This window comes from Malus domestica, chromosome 07 (genome assembly GCF_042453785.1).
Source record: "Malus domestica chromosome 07, GDT2T_hap1".
Classification (NCBI taxonomy): domain Eukaryota; kingdom Viridiplantae; phylum Streptophyta; class Magnoliopsida; order Rosales; family Rosaceae; genus Malus; species Malus domestica.
The window spans coordinates 22,814,993-22,830,215 of NC_091667.1; the positions used below are offsets into that span (position 1 = coordinate 22,814,993).

Below are 15,223 nucleotides of genomic sequence, written 5' to 3' on the forward strand. Positions count from 1 at the left end.
TTCTACACACAAGTCAAAACCAACCAAAGTGGTATGTATAACAGGCTGGGTATAACTAAATATGCTCAAGTGCTACGGTCACGTGAAGGCTGTGCGAAGTATCGTAAGTCACATACGATTCAGAACCACCTAATGTGGTATGTACAATAGGCTAGCACCTGCCTTGGATCCAAGGTGAGCGTATGGTGCGGGAGGTGAACGATCACGTGAAGGTTAGGCCCTGTCCTCGGGCGGAGCACTAACACCGAGGTGTAGGATAACCATATCTAAATGCATCTTAACACAATTACTCACTACCATTAATATACTCACCTGAAGCTTACCTAGGCGTCCGCAGCATCGAGCAACAATATATATAACCATACTAATGCACAATTAAACATAGAGAGCATTTGACATGGCATTTCAACATATAAAACCGTTTAATTAAAGTTTATAGGAAAAATACCAAGTGTAAATATATACTGAAAACCAAAAGCCTACTCATTGATATGTAGAAGGGTCGTAGCCCTCGAGTCTCGTTTGACTGCGCTCTTTCTCAAGCTAGGTCTCACCTATATGCGAAACAACTATTTAAACGTTATTTTAAAGCACATAACCAAAACTAGGTAATAACTTCTCATACATTGCTCAATTGGGGTATTTAAATATACCACCGTGGCCTACTCAACCTCAGGAACATCCCTATATTTTTATAAAAATTTATGACGTTCCATGCCCCCTCACGCGCCGGCCAAGGCACGGCCACATGCGCCGCCCACACACAGGCACGAGTCTGGCACACTAACGGATTTCCTAACGGCGTTCGGGAATATTCCGTTAAAGATACCTGACGCCGTTAGAATATTTTGTCAACTTTGACGGAATATTCGTCTCCTTCTTCCTTGGTTCACCGGAGTCTGAGGCCAGTCACCACTACACTCGCCAAAAACTGGAAAAACTTAAAACTTCAATATCTCATCCATTTCTCAACCAAAATTCAAAAAAATTGTACCAAAATGAAGCTTAGGATGAAAAGAACACACCCTTACCACTTTTAGGTCCTAAAACCCACTAAATCTTGCTGGGAAAACTTCGATAATCCGACCACCTCTGCAACTCGCCAAACCTGAGCTTCCTAACATTCAAGACCTTCCAAAATTCTTCCCTGAGCTTTGTGAAGAAGTTCTAAGGCTCACTAGAACCTTAAAACTCGATGAAACTTCCGCGATCACACTTGACGCACTGTACCTCACGCCGGAGCTTCTGGTTTCTCGGGTTTCTGAGGTTCTTCCTCTAAACAAATGGTATAGCTCTACTCCTGAGCTTACAAGGAACTCAAAAATGGTCTCCACGAACTCGATTTGTGAGAGATGGAGTTAGTTGGATCGTGACCGTACGAGTTGTACGACAAATGGAAGAAAATCCGAGAAGGAAGGAGAGAGAAAGGGTTTCACGTATGGGTGTGTGTGTCCGAATTGGGCATCCATAAGTCCTAATTGGGTCCAAATAATTAGGACTTAAAATGATTGGTCCAATTCTTTTAGGGGTGTGATATCCACACGCCCCATTTTACTTCTCACACACCTTAATTTTCGGCCGTCGGATCAGATGAATTGAAGAAGATCAATGGACATAAATTATCAAGGGGCGTGTGAGAAGTAAAATGAGGTGTGTGGATAGCACACCCATTCTTTTAACCCACTTCATTTTCATTAGACCAAATATCCAATTACGACCCAACGCTAAGGATAAAGTCGTCATTCCATACTAATGAGGACAAAATAATTAATGTTTCAAGACAGGCTGTCACAGCCATCTCATACTTTAAGGATTTAGTTTTTTGTTTTTATTTTTTTAAATTAAAATTTTCGCTTGATAAATGCTTTCACTTTAATAAACAAATAAATAAATTTGAAAACCAATTTTGAAAACTCTCAATTTTTTTTTCAGTTGTCATTTAAAAAAAAAAAAAGCTAATTACCAAATGAATTTCATTTTTCAGTTTTTAATTTTTTTTATTTATTTTTAACTACTGAAAACTAAATAGTTATCGAACGGTTCTTAACCTTTTTATTTATTTATATTAACGACATTTTATATTAAATTAATTTAAACTACTACACATGAGGATACAAATTTGAGTACACACTGCTATAGGCTAATTAACTAGTTGTTATTGATTTTAAATTAAAGAAATTCGCATGAAGCTCAGATATAAACAAATGAAATGTTGTCAAATTGTGGATAAAGTATTTTTCATAAAAAAAAAGAAGGATAAAGTACAATTTTGAAATAATAATATGCATATACTTAACTTATTTTTATCAATTATTGACAATTGGGGATTTAATTATTGATTAAGGAATGGTAATTAATGGGTACTACAAGTGACAAGTCAAAAAAGCATCCCATCCCATCCAAAATAGTGATTGGATAAAAACATGAACATACCCAGAAAACCCATCACATGTATCTTATTTAATTATTCTTCTTCTTCTTCCTCATCCATACTTAGAAGGCATCCAAATTGTTTTGTTTTTGTTCTGTACAATCCAAGAAATTTTGTTTCTTGTGTTTATCTTTCTTTTTCCAGTCAAAATCTGTGTCTGGGAATTCAGAGCAAGCATTAGCTAGTCGAAGACTCTTGCGTCTATCATTAAATCAATTAATTAAGACATGTTAACTACTGATTATAATTACAGTAATGCAGTGGTCGAGTTGTCCTTGTACTTTTATATGAAGAGAAAGGCTTAGAAATACTGTTTGATAGATCATTGTCGTTGGCTTTATATATATGTTTTCATCAATTGTCTTAACTGCATGAGCAAAATGAACGACAGCAACTTATCAGCTCTTAAATAAGGTGTCCCTGTCAAGTTTTTCTTTTGCTCTCGACATTCTCCTGCTTTAAGGCCCCAACCATCTTAAACATTTTGGTTAAATAGGTAAGGCTAATTGTTACTCATACTGTACGTAGTGCTGATAATAGCATATCTTTCGCATCAACATATATAAAGAAGCAGGCTTGAAGTATTTTTATATGTCTGGGGTAGAGAATGCTCCATTTGTCTAACATCTTCTTACTCCCACTTTTTGGAAAAATTATTGCGTAATAGAAATAGTTAGAAAACCGTCATGCGCGCGGTATAACTAACTTATTTTATAACACATAATACCATTTCAGTATTATATTGGAATTCGGGTTCATGCCAGGGCGCTCAACCATGGAGGCAATCTATCTCTTACGAAGATTGATGGAAAGATATAGAGATGGGAAAAGGGATTTACACATGGTCTTTATAGATTTGGAAAAAGCGTATGATAGGGTCCCAAGAGACATTCTTTGGAGAATTTTAGAGAAGAAAGGAGTACGAGTAGCATATATCCAAGCTATACAGGATATGTATGAAGGAGCAAAGACTGCCGTAAGAACTCATGAAGGACAAACCGAAAGCTTTCCCATAACTGTAGGATTACATCAAGGCTCATCCTTAAGTCCTTACCTTTTTGCGTTGGTAATGGATGAGTTAACAGGACATATTCAAGATGATATTCCTTGGTGTATGCTTTTCGCAGACGATATAGTGTTGATAGATGAAACTCAAGAAGGGGTAAATGCAAAGCTTAACCTTTGGAGAGAAGTGTTGGAATCTAAAGGTCTTCGCCTAAGCCGATCAAAGACAGAATATATGGAGTGCAAGTTCAGTGCAAATGGAGGCCAAAACGAGTTAGGGGTGAGGATCGGAGATCAAGAAATACCAAAGAGCGACCGTTTTCGTTACCTAGGATCTATCTTGCAAAAGAACGGAGAATTAGATGGAGATCTCAACCATAGAATACAAGCTGGATGGATGAAGTGGAAGAGTGCATCCGGCGTGTTGTGTGACCGCCGTATGCCACTGAAGCTCAAGGGAAAATTTTATAGGACAGCAATAAGGCCGGCGATGCTGTATGGCACAGAATGTTGGGCGGTGAAGCATCAACACGTACACAAAATGGGTGTAGCGGAGATGAGGATGCTTCGTTGGATGTGTGGGCACACGAGAAAGGATAAGATTAGGAATGAGGATATCCGGGGTAAAGTAGGAGTAGCCGAAATTGAAGGAAAGATGAGAGAAAATCGGTTACGGTGGTTTGGACATGTGCAAAGAAGGCCTACTGACGCTCCGATTAGAAGATGCGACTATGGGACAAAGGTTCAGGGCCGAAGGGGTAGAGGAAGACCCAGGAAAACTTTGAGAGAGACCCTAAGAAAAGACTTAGAGTACTTGGATCTAACAGAGGACATGACACAGGACAGAACACAATGGCGTTCTAAGATTCATATAGCCGATCCCACTCAGTGACTTGGATTTTCCAAGTCTCCAACCGAGAAGTTGTCCTCGCTCGGGAAATTAAGGGAACACTACCTCAACCTACATGCTCCACTCACAAAGCTCCAACATACAAGCTTCAACAAAAGAAAATTCAAAGAACTTAGCGAAGAAGGCTTTGGTGATTTAACACAATACGTTGAAATGAAGGAAAGCTTATTTATTGATATCCCCGATAAATTACAAATATGTACATATACTTGAGTCAAAATAAACAAACAAGAGGGAGCCTTCACAAAGGTTGCTTAGGAGAAGTCTCGGCAGTCGGTAGAGCCCCAGAAAGAGAAGGCACCGGAGGGGGATCATTCGGAGCCTCAGTACTGGACAGAACCCTAGAAGGAGGAGGCATCAGAGGTTGATCATTTGGAGCTTCATTACGCGGTACAGCCCCAGAAGACGAAGGCAATAAATGCCTTTGGAACAAACCCACAAATCTCTGATGATCAAGTAAAACCTGACCATCAGATTCCTTCATCTGGTCAAGCTTCCTCTTCATGTTTGTAGCATAGTCATGTGCGAGCCGGTGCAACTGTTTATTCTCATGCTTGAGCCCTCTAATCTCCTGTTTGAGACTCATCACTTCAGCCGCCAATGATTCAACTTGGCGGGTTCGAGCAAATAGGCGTTGGGCCATATTAGACACAGAACCTGCACACTGAACACTAAGAGCCAGAGAATCCTTAACAGCCAACTCATCAGACCGTTTGGAAAGTAGTCTGTTATCTTTGGGAGTGAGAAGGTTCTTGGCCACTACCGCAGCGGTCATATCATTCTTCATCACGGAATCCCCAACGGTAAGAGGACCAGTAGGGGAGACGAAGGATGGGCGCCATATGTTGTCTGGAGAAGGCGGGGCTGCCTCTTCAACAAGGTTCAAGTCAAAACGACGGTCGGAGGGGCCAGACATTTTCAAAGGTGTAGAAAAGAGAAGAGGTCGGACAAATCAAGATCTTAGAAGTGCAAGAATGGAGCTTCTACTGGTGGATATTCAAGTGTGCTTTGAAACTTAATGTCAGCCTCTATAAAAATCTGCACTCGACGAAGCTTCAGAAATCGAAGAGGCGTTGCTTTCTCAAAAGCTGGGCTGCTCAGAGACCACGAGGGTCGATCTCAGAAATCGAAGAGGCGTTTGCTTTCTCAAAAGCTGGGCTGCTCAAAGACCACGAAGGCCGATCTCAGAAATCGAAGAGGTTTGCTTTCTCAAAAGCTGGGCTGCTCAGAGACCACGAGGGCCGATCTCAAAAATCGAAGAGGTTTGCTTTCTCAAAAGCTGGACTGCTCAGAGACCACGAGGGCAGATCTCAGAAATCGAAGAGGTTTGCTTTCTCAAAAGCTGGGCTGCTCAGAGACCACGAGGGTCGATCTCAGAAATCGAAGAGGCACCTACTTTTCCAGCCTTGTCAGCACCTGTCACACGCACTCAGCTTTGCGGAAATTATGGGCATTCTGTCGATGATTTCTGGCGAAGTAGAAAGCACATGAATCATACTGTTCAATCACCCACTTCCCACACTCAACAGTAGCTCATGGGTACCACATATAACTTTGCCAAAGTCCTCTGACAAAGTTGAGACTACTTTTCCAGCCTTGTCAGCACCTGTCACACGCACACTCAGCTTTGCGGAAATTATGGGCATTCTGTCGAAGATTTCTGGCGAAGTAGAAAGCACATGAATCGTACTGTTCAATCACCCACTTCCCACACGCAACAGTAGCTCATGGGTACCACATATAACTTTGCCAAAGTTCTCTGACAAAGTCGAGACACGTGAAGCTTGCAACTCTCACTACATCGCTCTGACCAAGAAGGGTAAAAGAATAGCAAAGAAACAACACTAACAAAGTTTAGACACATAAATTTTGACGGCCTAGCTACCATATTATTACCCACAAGGGTAAAGGAACAGTACCACTGCTGGATAATTGGAAAGTCCCGGTGTGTCAACCTCTGTGCTTCATGGCAAGGTAGACTAGCAAACATGCCCAACCTTTACTCACATTCGAGAAAACACTCCCAACAAGATTGCTTGCCCCAAAATCGAAGAGGCATCGCCCTCCGAATCTCGAGAGCCAGACTCCCAACATGATTACTTTCTCAAAAATCGAAGAGAGGGTAAAGGAACAGTACCACTGCTGGATAATTTGAAAGTCCCTGTGTGTCACCCTCTGTGCTTCGTGGCAAGGTAGACTAGCAAACATGCCCAACCTTTACTCACATTCGAGAAAACACCCCCAACAAGATTGCTTGCTCCAAAATCGAAGAGGCACCGCCCTCCGAATCTCGAGAGCCAGACTCCTAACATGATTACTTTCTCAAAAATCGAAGAGAGGGTAAAGGAACAGTACCACTGCTGGATAATTGGAAAGTCCCTGTGTGTCAACCTCTGTGCTTCGTGGCAAGGTAGACTAGCAAACATGCCCAACCTTTACTCATATTCGAGAAAACACTCCCAACTCCCAACATGATTACTTTCTCAAAAATCGAAGACACCGCTCTCCGATTCTCGAGAGCCAGACCCCCAGCATGATTGCTTTCTCAAAAATCGAAGAGGCATCGTTCTCCGAATCTCGAGAGCCAGATCCCCGACATGATTGCTTGTTCGAAAACCGAAGAGGCACCACTTTCCCAACTTCAAGAGCCGGATCTCCTTGGATAAAGCTTGTCTGTAATCTTCACACGCAACATCAGCTTTCCAGATACCACAGACCATTTTTTTCAAAGTGCTCTGACAGAGTTAAAACTTGTGAAGCTGGCAGCTCCCACTACTGTGCTATGACCAAGCAGGGTAAAGGAATAGCATTATTACTTGATGTTAGGGAGACTCCTATATATGTCGACCTCCATCCCCAACGGACAGGCAGACCTGCAAAAATGCTCAACCCTTCCTCTTATCTGAGAGGGCACTCCCAACGAAGCCTTTCGAAATATTCAGCTTTCTTTCCCCCCGATAATACCTCTGTAAACAAGCTATACTAGAGCAAGAATATCTCATATCATCAGGGTTAAAAGCAAGAGTATCCCATATCATGCTTTTTCCCTGTCTTTTCCTTTGGCCTTGTTCTTACCTGCAAGACAAGGAGAAAGAGAGCAATCAGTCAGCACTTGGAATCAAGCTTCCAGCCAGGAACTGACTGCCTGGAACCCCTTACCCTGACATTGCTCCCGAGTACTCATCTTTAACATCTTATGCTTCCAAGGAAGATACCGCATCTGCCTGAGGAACAGATAGGGCAAGTGAGAAGGATACAAGGAAGCATGTGGAGACAAGCGTAACAGCACACGTGCCGATACATCCACTACTCTGTCAAAAGCAAAAGTATCCCATATCAGCAGGGTCGAACGTACATAAGATTTGATGGACTTGTTTTGACCCTCAAATTCTTCAGTCGGCCTTATACTTTGGAGGAAACCAGAAAACCCTCCAGCCCAGTTCAAGAATAAGCCTGTGGAAAGTTACTTCTTCAAAAGCAAAAGTATCCCATATCATCTCTTCTCATTTTTCTTCTCTTTATCCTTCATGCTGCCTGCAAGATAGGGAGAATGTGAACAATCAGCCGGAGCTCTGATTGCTTACCTTGTCTGTTACCTCTTTCAGCAGATCCCCTAGCTCGGCGACTTGGGGGACTCCTACTACATGGTTTGTATCGCGCTTGACCAAGCCTGAAACTACAAGTAAGCTTCAAGTGACATTGATACATTACCTTGTGCATCTCCACCAGTTACAGATACCACCCCTGGATGGAGGAAGAGTACTTCCAGAGAAGATTCCACATCTACCTATGAGACAGATAAGGAAAGTCAAGCCGATACCACACTCCGGGACTTAGAAGTTTCGTGGTTACGAGATCATTCTCCCACAATATTTCCTAATGTCTTTTGTACTAAATCATTCACTTGTACTCCCTAAAGGAGAGCTTGAACCTATGTACTTGTGTAAACCCTTCACAATTAATGAGAACTCCTCTATTCCGTGGACGTAGCCAATCTGGGTGAATCACGTACATCTTGTGTTTGCTTTCCTATCTCTATCCATTTATATACTTATCCACACTAATGACCGGAGCAATCTAGCGAAGATCACAAAAAGTGACCGTTTTCGCTACCTAGGATCTATCTTGCAAGAGAACGGAGAATTAGATGGAGATCTCAACCATAGAATACAAGTTGGATGGATGAAGTGTAAGAGTGTATCCGGCGTGTTGTGTGATCGTCGTAGGCCACTGAAGCTCAAGGGAAAATTTTATAGGACGGCAATAAGGCCAACGATGTTGTATGGCACAGAATGTTGGGCGGTGAAGCATCAACACGTACACAAAATGGGCGTAGCGGAGATGAGGATGCTTCGTGGGATGTATGGGCACACGAGAAAGGATAAGATTGGGAATGAGGATATCCAAGGTAAAGTAGGAGTAGCCAAAATTGAAGGAAATATGAGAGAAAATCGGTTCCGGTGGTTTGGACATGTGCAAAGAAGGCCTACTGACGCTCCGGTTTGAAAATGTGACTACGGGACAGAAGTTCAGGGCCGAAGGGGTAGAGGAAGACCTAGGAAAACTTTGGAAGAGACCCTAAGAAAAGACTTGATTACTTGGATCTAACGGAGGACATGACACAAAACCGAGCGCAATGGCGTTCTAGGATTCATATAGCCGACCCCATTTAGTGGGAAAAGGCTTTGTTGTTGTTGTTGTTGTTGTTGTTGGAGGATATTATGTCCGTTTACTAATTGGTGATGAATAGGTTATTCATTCTTCAGTTAACTGTTGTAACCATTAGACTAATAATACAATTTCAGTATCATATTGGAATTTGAACAATATATAAAATTTACTGTGTAGCAAGGGATTTATGTCCGTCTACTAATTGGTGATGAATAGACCATTGCTACGTCAAATGACTAGGTCATTTATTTCTCCAATAATTGTTGTAATCGTTAGACTATTCATTCATGGCAAATTACACAAATACCTCTAATTCATTAAGCTATTGATTGTCCATGTTGAATTAGATGTATTTGTGTAATTTGTTAGGATAGCCACACCACTATATAAAGGTGGCTATGCTTCACATCGTAACACACTAAGAATTTCTCTAATAGAATTCTGTCACACCCTGGACCCGAAGTCGGTAATAAAAACCCGAACCCGAATCCGAAACGTAAGTTAAAAGCTCAATAAATAAAGGGAAATAGAAACGGGTTGGAAAATAAATTCCTTTTATTAAAATAATTCATGATTCTTAAACAAATATAGAATTCTTTACAACCTACAGTAAATAGATGAATAAACATTCTATTCTCACATCTAATCCGATCTCATCTTGCCTACCCTATTGAATGTCTAGTTCATAAACCTGCACAACAATAGTGGGATGAGCTTCAACAGCTTAGTAGGGACATAATCTTATCACAGTAAATTGACAATATTAAATTAAGTGTCACAAAATCTTATAGCCAAATATCAAATTATTATTGATAACAATGCATGAATATAGTGCAACCTCTTTGGCTACCCCCGTTACTTTATATAATAAAACATGTGGACCTGCACGTCCCATACCATGCATTTTACCACTGCGGTGGTGGTTCGAATGTTCAATTATAGAAACTAACCCCCATATGATATCCCAAGTTCATAAACCCCTTTTGCTAGTCATCTTATCTAACATCTTATCTAATTCATTGATCTCTATCCCAAATCACCCACATCGACAATTATCTCGTCGATATCCTGTTCTAATATGCACATCGGGCTTGCCTGGAATTGGTTTCACAATGCATAGATTCAACTACACAAAAGATCCTTTCCAACTACCCTCATTTCCTGAATTCCAATCTTAACACTGAAGTTCCAACCACATCTCATAACATGAGTGATTGACTAATAATGTCATTTCATCTTTCACATGTATCATAGTATATTCTCAACGAATAGCATTCCAGCAATAATTCCATAACCAATAACAAGTAAACACTTAACTAAAGCAATTAGCCAATTAATATCCAACCACATTAATCAACCAAAAGATCAAGAATATTATAACACTTCACGAAATTTAATAAAATCAATTTCCGTAAAGGTTTTCCGTATTTCCATTACTTGGATTCCAAAGCTAAAACAAAGATCCATGTCACTACCGGAATAGCTAAGCTCCATGTACTTATCCACGTCATTACCAAAAAAACTAAGCTCTGTGTACTTAAGCAAGTTGCTTGATCACTCCTAAATCATCATGTATTTCTTCCACCCTTTTTCTTTTCTAATCTCTCTCCATATAAGCATCTGTGTGTATATATATATATATATATATATATATATATATATATATATATTGTAACGAATCCCTACTTTTCACTGTAATTTCTTTTCCGTTTATGTGAGTTGACAATTTTACCCTTTTTAGGCAAAAGTGGAATATGATGTGGACGTGGTTTTCGGCTTTCAGTTTCATTTTCCTAGTTTTGTACTAAATTAGTACTCATCGCTACGAACGTGTGAGCGCGTGTTAGACTCGAATCGAATCTGTAACGAAAAAGTTTCGCTCCTTTAAAGTACGTTAATTACTGGTATTTTTGTACATGCGCCTACAAATTTACAGTGTCGGAACACTGTCAAGAGGACATATTTTGTACCTTTAAAAATTGTACAAAACCCATCCATCCATTGCTTGATTGGTGGATTCGTGTCCTTTTTCTTCACCCAAACCACCAATTAACTTTCCCCAAAATCCTCCCCACAAATCAAGTCATTTCCCTAAACTTTGCACCCAATCAGTGAGCACCTTTCACAAACCTTGTCACCAATCAAAACACTCAACCTCACTATCTATTTTCTCCCTATCCCCGAAGACTCTCTCTCTTGCCCTCTCTTTGCAACTCTCTCAACCAACGTCCAAACCACCCAAGCGTGACTTGTAACCTACACCGTTGAACTGCCCTCAACCCCACAAAACCATGTAACCAGATCTCGATTTGGTTGAGGTTTGACTCACTAACTCAGAAGCTCCGACTCGGTGAATTCTGGAACGATGATTTTCAAGCCGTTCACGGCTTAGGTAAGCCTCGGGAAATCCTAAGAACTTTCATTTCATTCCTATGGGTTGATTTTGATCTTGTGTACATGTCTTGATTGAACATTTTAGTGTAGAAAACTCGAAAGGGGGAGACTGCTCAATTTTCCAGCAAAGGAACCGTGACCATTTGGTCACTTTCAGCTCATTTTTCCGACCAACCTCGACCACAACTAGACTCCTAATAGGTATAGACATGTTCTCTGTATTCCTAACTTCAAGTTAGCTTTTGAATCACTGAGTTTGGTTAACTATTGAGTTAGAAATCAACTCTGAAAGTTGGAAAAAAATTCCTAAATTTCTGGAGAAGTTTGACCGTGACCATTTGGCCACTTTCAAACCTAATTTTTGAACAGCACAGACCATAAATGAACTTTTAATCGGTGTAGATCAGTTCACTACATTCCTAGCTTCAAATTGGTTTTTGTAGCATTAAATTTGGTTGAGAATCAAGCTCGATATGAGCTTGGGAAGTTGGATCAAAACCTGTAAAAAATTGCAGGAACTCACAAGGAAGATGAGTACTTACGTACTCATAGGCGCGTGGACACGAGGGTTGGTAGGCGTGTGCGGTGTGTGGCTCCCAGTGCAGCCACTTATGGAGGTGCGTCAGGCCTCCAGCCGGCGTGTGGTCAACACGCGTGGGTCCGTGATGTCGAGTAAATCGATTTCGTATATTCAAACCCTATGTTTAAGCAATCTATAGAGGTTTAATTTAAGTTTCCGTATATGTGTTATTAAACTAATTTAATTTGTAATTTCACATATAGGGGAAACGTATCCCGATGATGTACGGGGTCAAGCAAGGCTCGGAGGCTTCGTTTCGACTGTGTAACTGTGAGTGGGTCATTTCTTTTTATAAGTATACGCATATTTGCTAGTTCCCTATTATACTTTGACAAGAATTTACTATGTATGCCTTGCTTAGACTAAAATGATATGAAATAGCGAAATGATGGAATTTAGGAAATTATTTTGAACCCTATTGGTTCACAGGTATGCGTGAGATACCATGATTATATTTTACAGCTATGATTAATTAATGTTACAAGAACTGTTGTGCTGTTGTGAAATGCTAAAATAATCCTACGGGATGCATAGGTAAGTTACTTTGTTGACTAGAATTATTGAATTGTTATGGCATGATTATAGTTATGTTATCTGCTCTTCATTGCTGCACCCTGGTGTTAGTACTCGTCCTAGGGTCAGGGCCAGTCCTTCACGTGTATGTTCACATCCGCACCATTCGCTCGTCTTAGATTCAAGTTAGGTGCCAGTCATGTCGTACATATTGCATTAGGCAATTCCGACTCGCATGTGACCGCGCTTCGGCGCCAGCCTTCACATGATCGTAGTACTAGAGCGCATTGATTACACCTAATCATGTTCATTTAAGAAATTATCTGTACGAACTTGTGTGTCAGCATAGGTTGATGAGCATTCGTTATGTTGTGTTTACTATTTCAAGATTATGTGATTCCAGTCACCTTGTGCTTACCTTGATAACTGTACCTATTGATTTTCTTGAGACATTGCAAGTTACGGTAATTATTTTCTTATTATACGTAGTACGTATAGTTTTGGAAACTATACTTGGTTTTATGGCGAGGGGTTATAATGTTTTTGGAAAGGTTTTTACAAAACGTTATTTTCTGACCCACTCAATTTTGTTTTTCGCCCCTTCAGGTTTAGTAGCTGTGCTTACATGTAAGTGAGGATTCTGGTAAATTTCAGGGGATGATTATCTTCAGTGGTATAACCCTCATCCTATTTACTATACTGTCTTATGCTTTGACATAACGTGTGAAACGGATTCAATCCTGCTCACCCGCGCACTCTTTTGATTAGGCACTTTTATGTTTAAATTTATTCACATCATTTTTCCATTACACTACACTTTATGACTTCATCACCCTCCAGGTGTCGGCCATCACAACTCGATTCGGAGTTCAAGAAGACATTTAGGGTCGGGATGTGTCATATATATATATAGATATATATGTCGGCTAAAAATTGTAATGGCCAAGTAAAAAATACAATAAAATATATAAAGAGGATTGGTTCATCTGATTGGCAAGTTGGAGGTGTCAATCCACATATGAGAGATTAACACGTAAAGGCTAGGTGTTGAATTTATGGGATCAATATTGGTGACACTTCCACCAAGCATATCAAGCTTCTGAGGTGGAAAGCCTAATCACTAGTCCTTACTCTATAGGAAAGGAAAGCATGCATGGCTTAACCAAAAGGTATACATATATAGTGTCATAAATAATTAGGTAAGTAATTAATATAATATTAAAATGGCTAAAAAGGCTCTAGGTCAAAACAAATTGCAAACAATAACATTAATACAAAGCCTAAAAATATGGGATCTCACAATCTACCCTCCTTAAAAAAATTTGTTCTCGAAATTTATCCAACCATAATCGTTAAAAACGTCCAACCATCAAGGCCTATGTTGATAAGTCAATTAATATAATAATGTAAATCAATACTAACACTCCCTAAAATTGAATATTAAAACCAGCCAGCTCAAGTCCTTGTATATAAAGATCATCTAACCATCTATCATCGTAGTCGTTCAACTTCAATTAATCTCTTTTTTTTTTTTTTTTTTTTTCCAAAAACATCAACAGAAACAACCACTCAATATCTTTGAAGTCCATGTCTCAAAAATTGTCTAGTTCACCAAATGATTTCGAAGTTGAGTACTAATCTATAAAATCTTCTAAAACTCATCAAACATTATGAAAAGTATTTCAAATAGTATTTCCAAGTTGTGGACTAAAAAGCCAACACACATCTATAATCCAAGTACTTCTCTTGATTGTAAAATATCATCAAGCTTATACAAATTAATAACCAAATGCTACCACAAAAATACATCTTATAACCTTCAACTCTAACCTCATAATATTTCTCTTCAGTAAGTCAAAGTTGACAATTTAGCGTATCAATCCTTGATTGATAACTCGTCTTCCCTTGAACTTAGAAACATTCCATTATCATTCCTTTAAGAAATTTCACCATTTGCATTCCTCCAATATCATTCTAATAACATCATAATATTCCCACCAAAGAAAATAAGCTCTTCTTAACTATAGGTATTTTCCACTATCAAAAGGTCGAACTTAATTACTACTCATTTGGGTATGTAGCACAATTACTCATCTTGGCTAATTCTATCATCACATACACAAGAAGTACAAGTCGTATTTCTAATGGCTCAATGGTATACAACATTCAAAATTGTGATCAGTCAGCCCACATTTTGATTCTATTCCTATCACTGTCCAAAGAAAAAATAAATAAAATCCTGATAGCAGTAAGGTCTAGGAAATTCTCTGGTCACAAATCACCATTTGCATTGTTAATTCTTAAATAAGCAATATTCACTTTGTATAAAAACACCATTTAAAATCCTTGTCCCACAAGTCTATGACAATATTATTGTCCACTAATTCTCAAATATACTCAAGAGAGTTCAACTTAAATTTAATACTCTTCCAAGTATTTCTATAAATTTTTACATGCATTACTTATATCTCCAAATACAAACTTATTAAATCTTCTTTGAAAAGTCACCACTAAATCACATACTAAGAAACTCAAATTTTACAGCAATTTATCACTTTATGACGTCAATCTAAAACTAATTTCATGATTCCCCTGAACAATCAATATTCCAAGTTATCTCACTATTCTAATCCTCTACTAACCAACAACTTCAACCGCTTATTAAAATATCAAGAACTAAAATCTTACATTCTCCAATAACTTCAACTTACGTACTTCT

At 39.3% G+C, this 15,223-nt stretch overlaps 1 long non-coding RNA gene across 1 annotated transcript; it reads left to right on the plus strand.

The window, feature by feature from the left end:
• The first annotated feature begins 11,134 nt into the window (after positions 1 to 11,134).
• Positions 11,135 to 12,263, plus strand: LOC139197516 (uncharacterized). The gene is made up of 3 exons (XR_011582958.1): positions 11,135 to 11,409; positions 11,497 to 11,612; positions 12,195 to 12,263. It is a non-coding gene; the product is annotated as an uncharacterized lncRNA (long non-coding RNA).
• Positions 12,264 to 15,223: the final 2,960 nt, after the last annotated feature.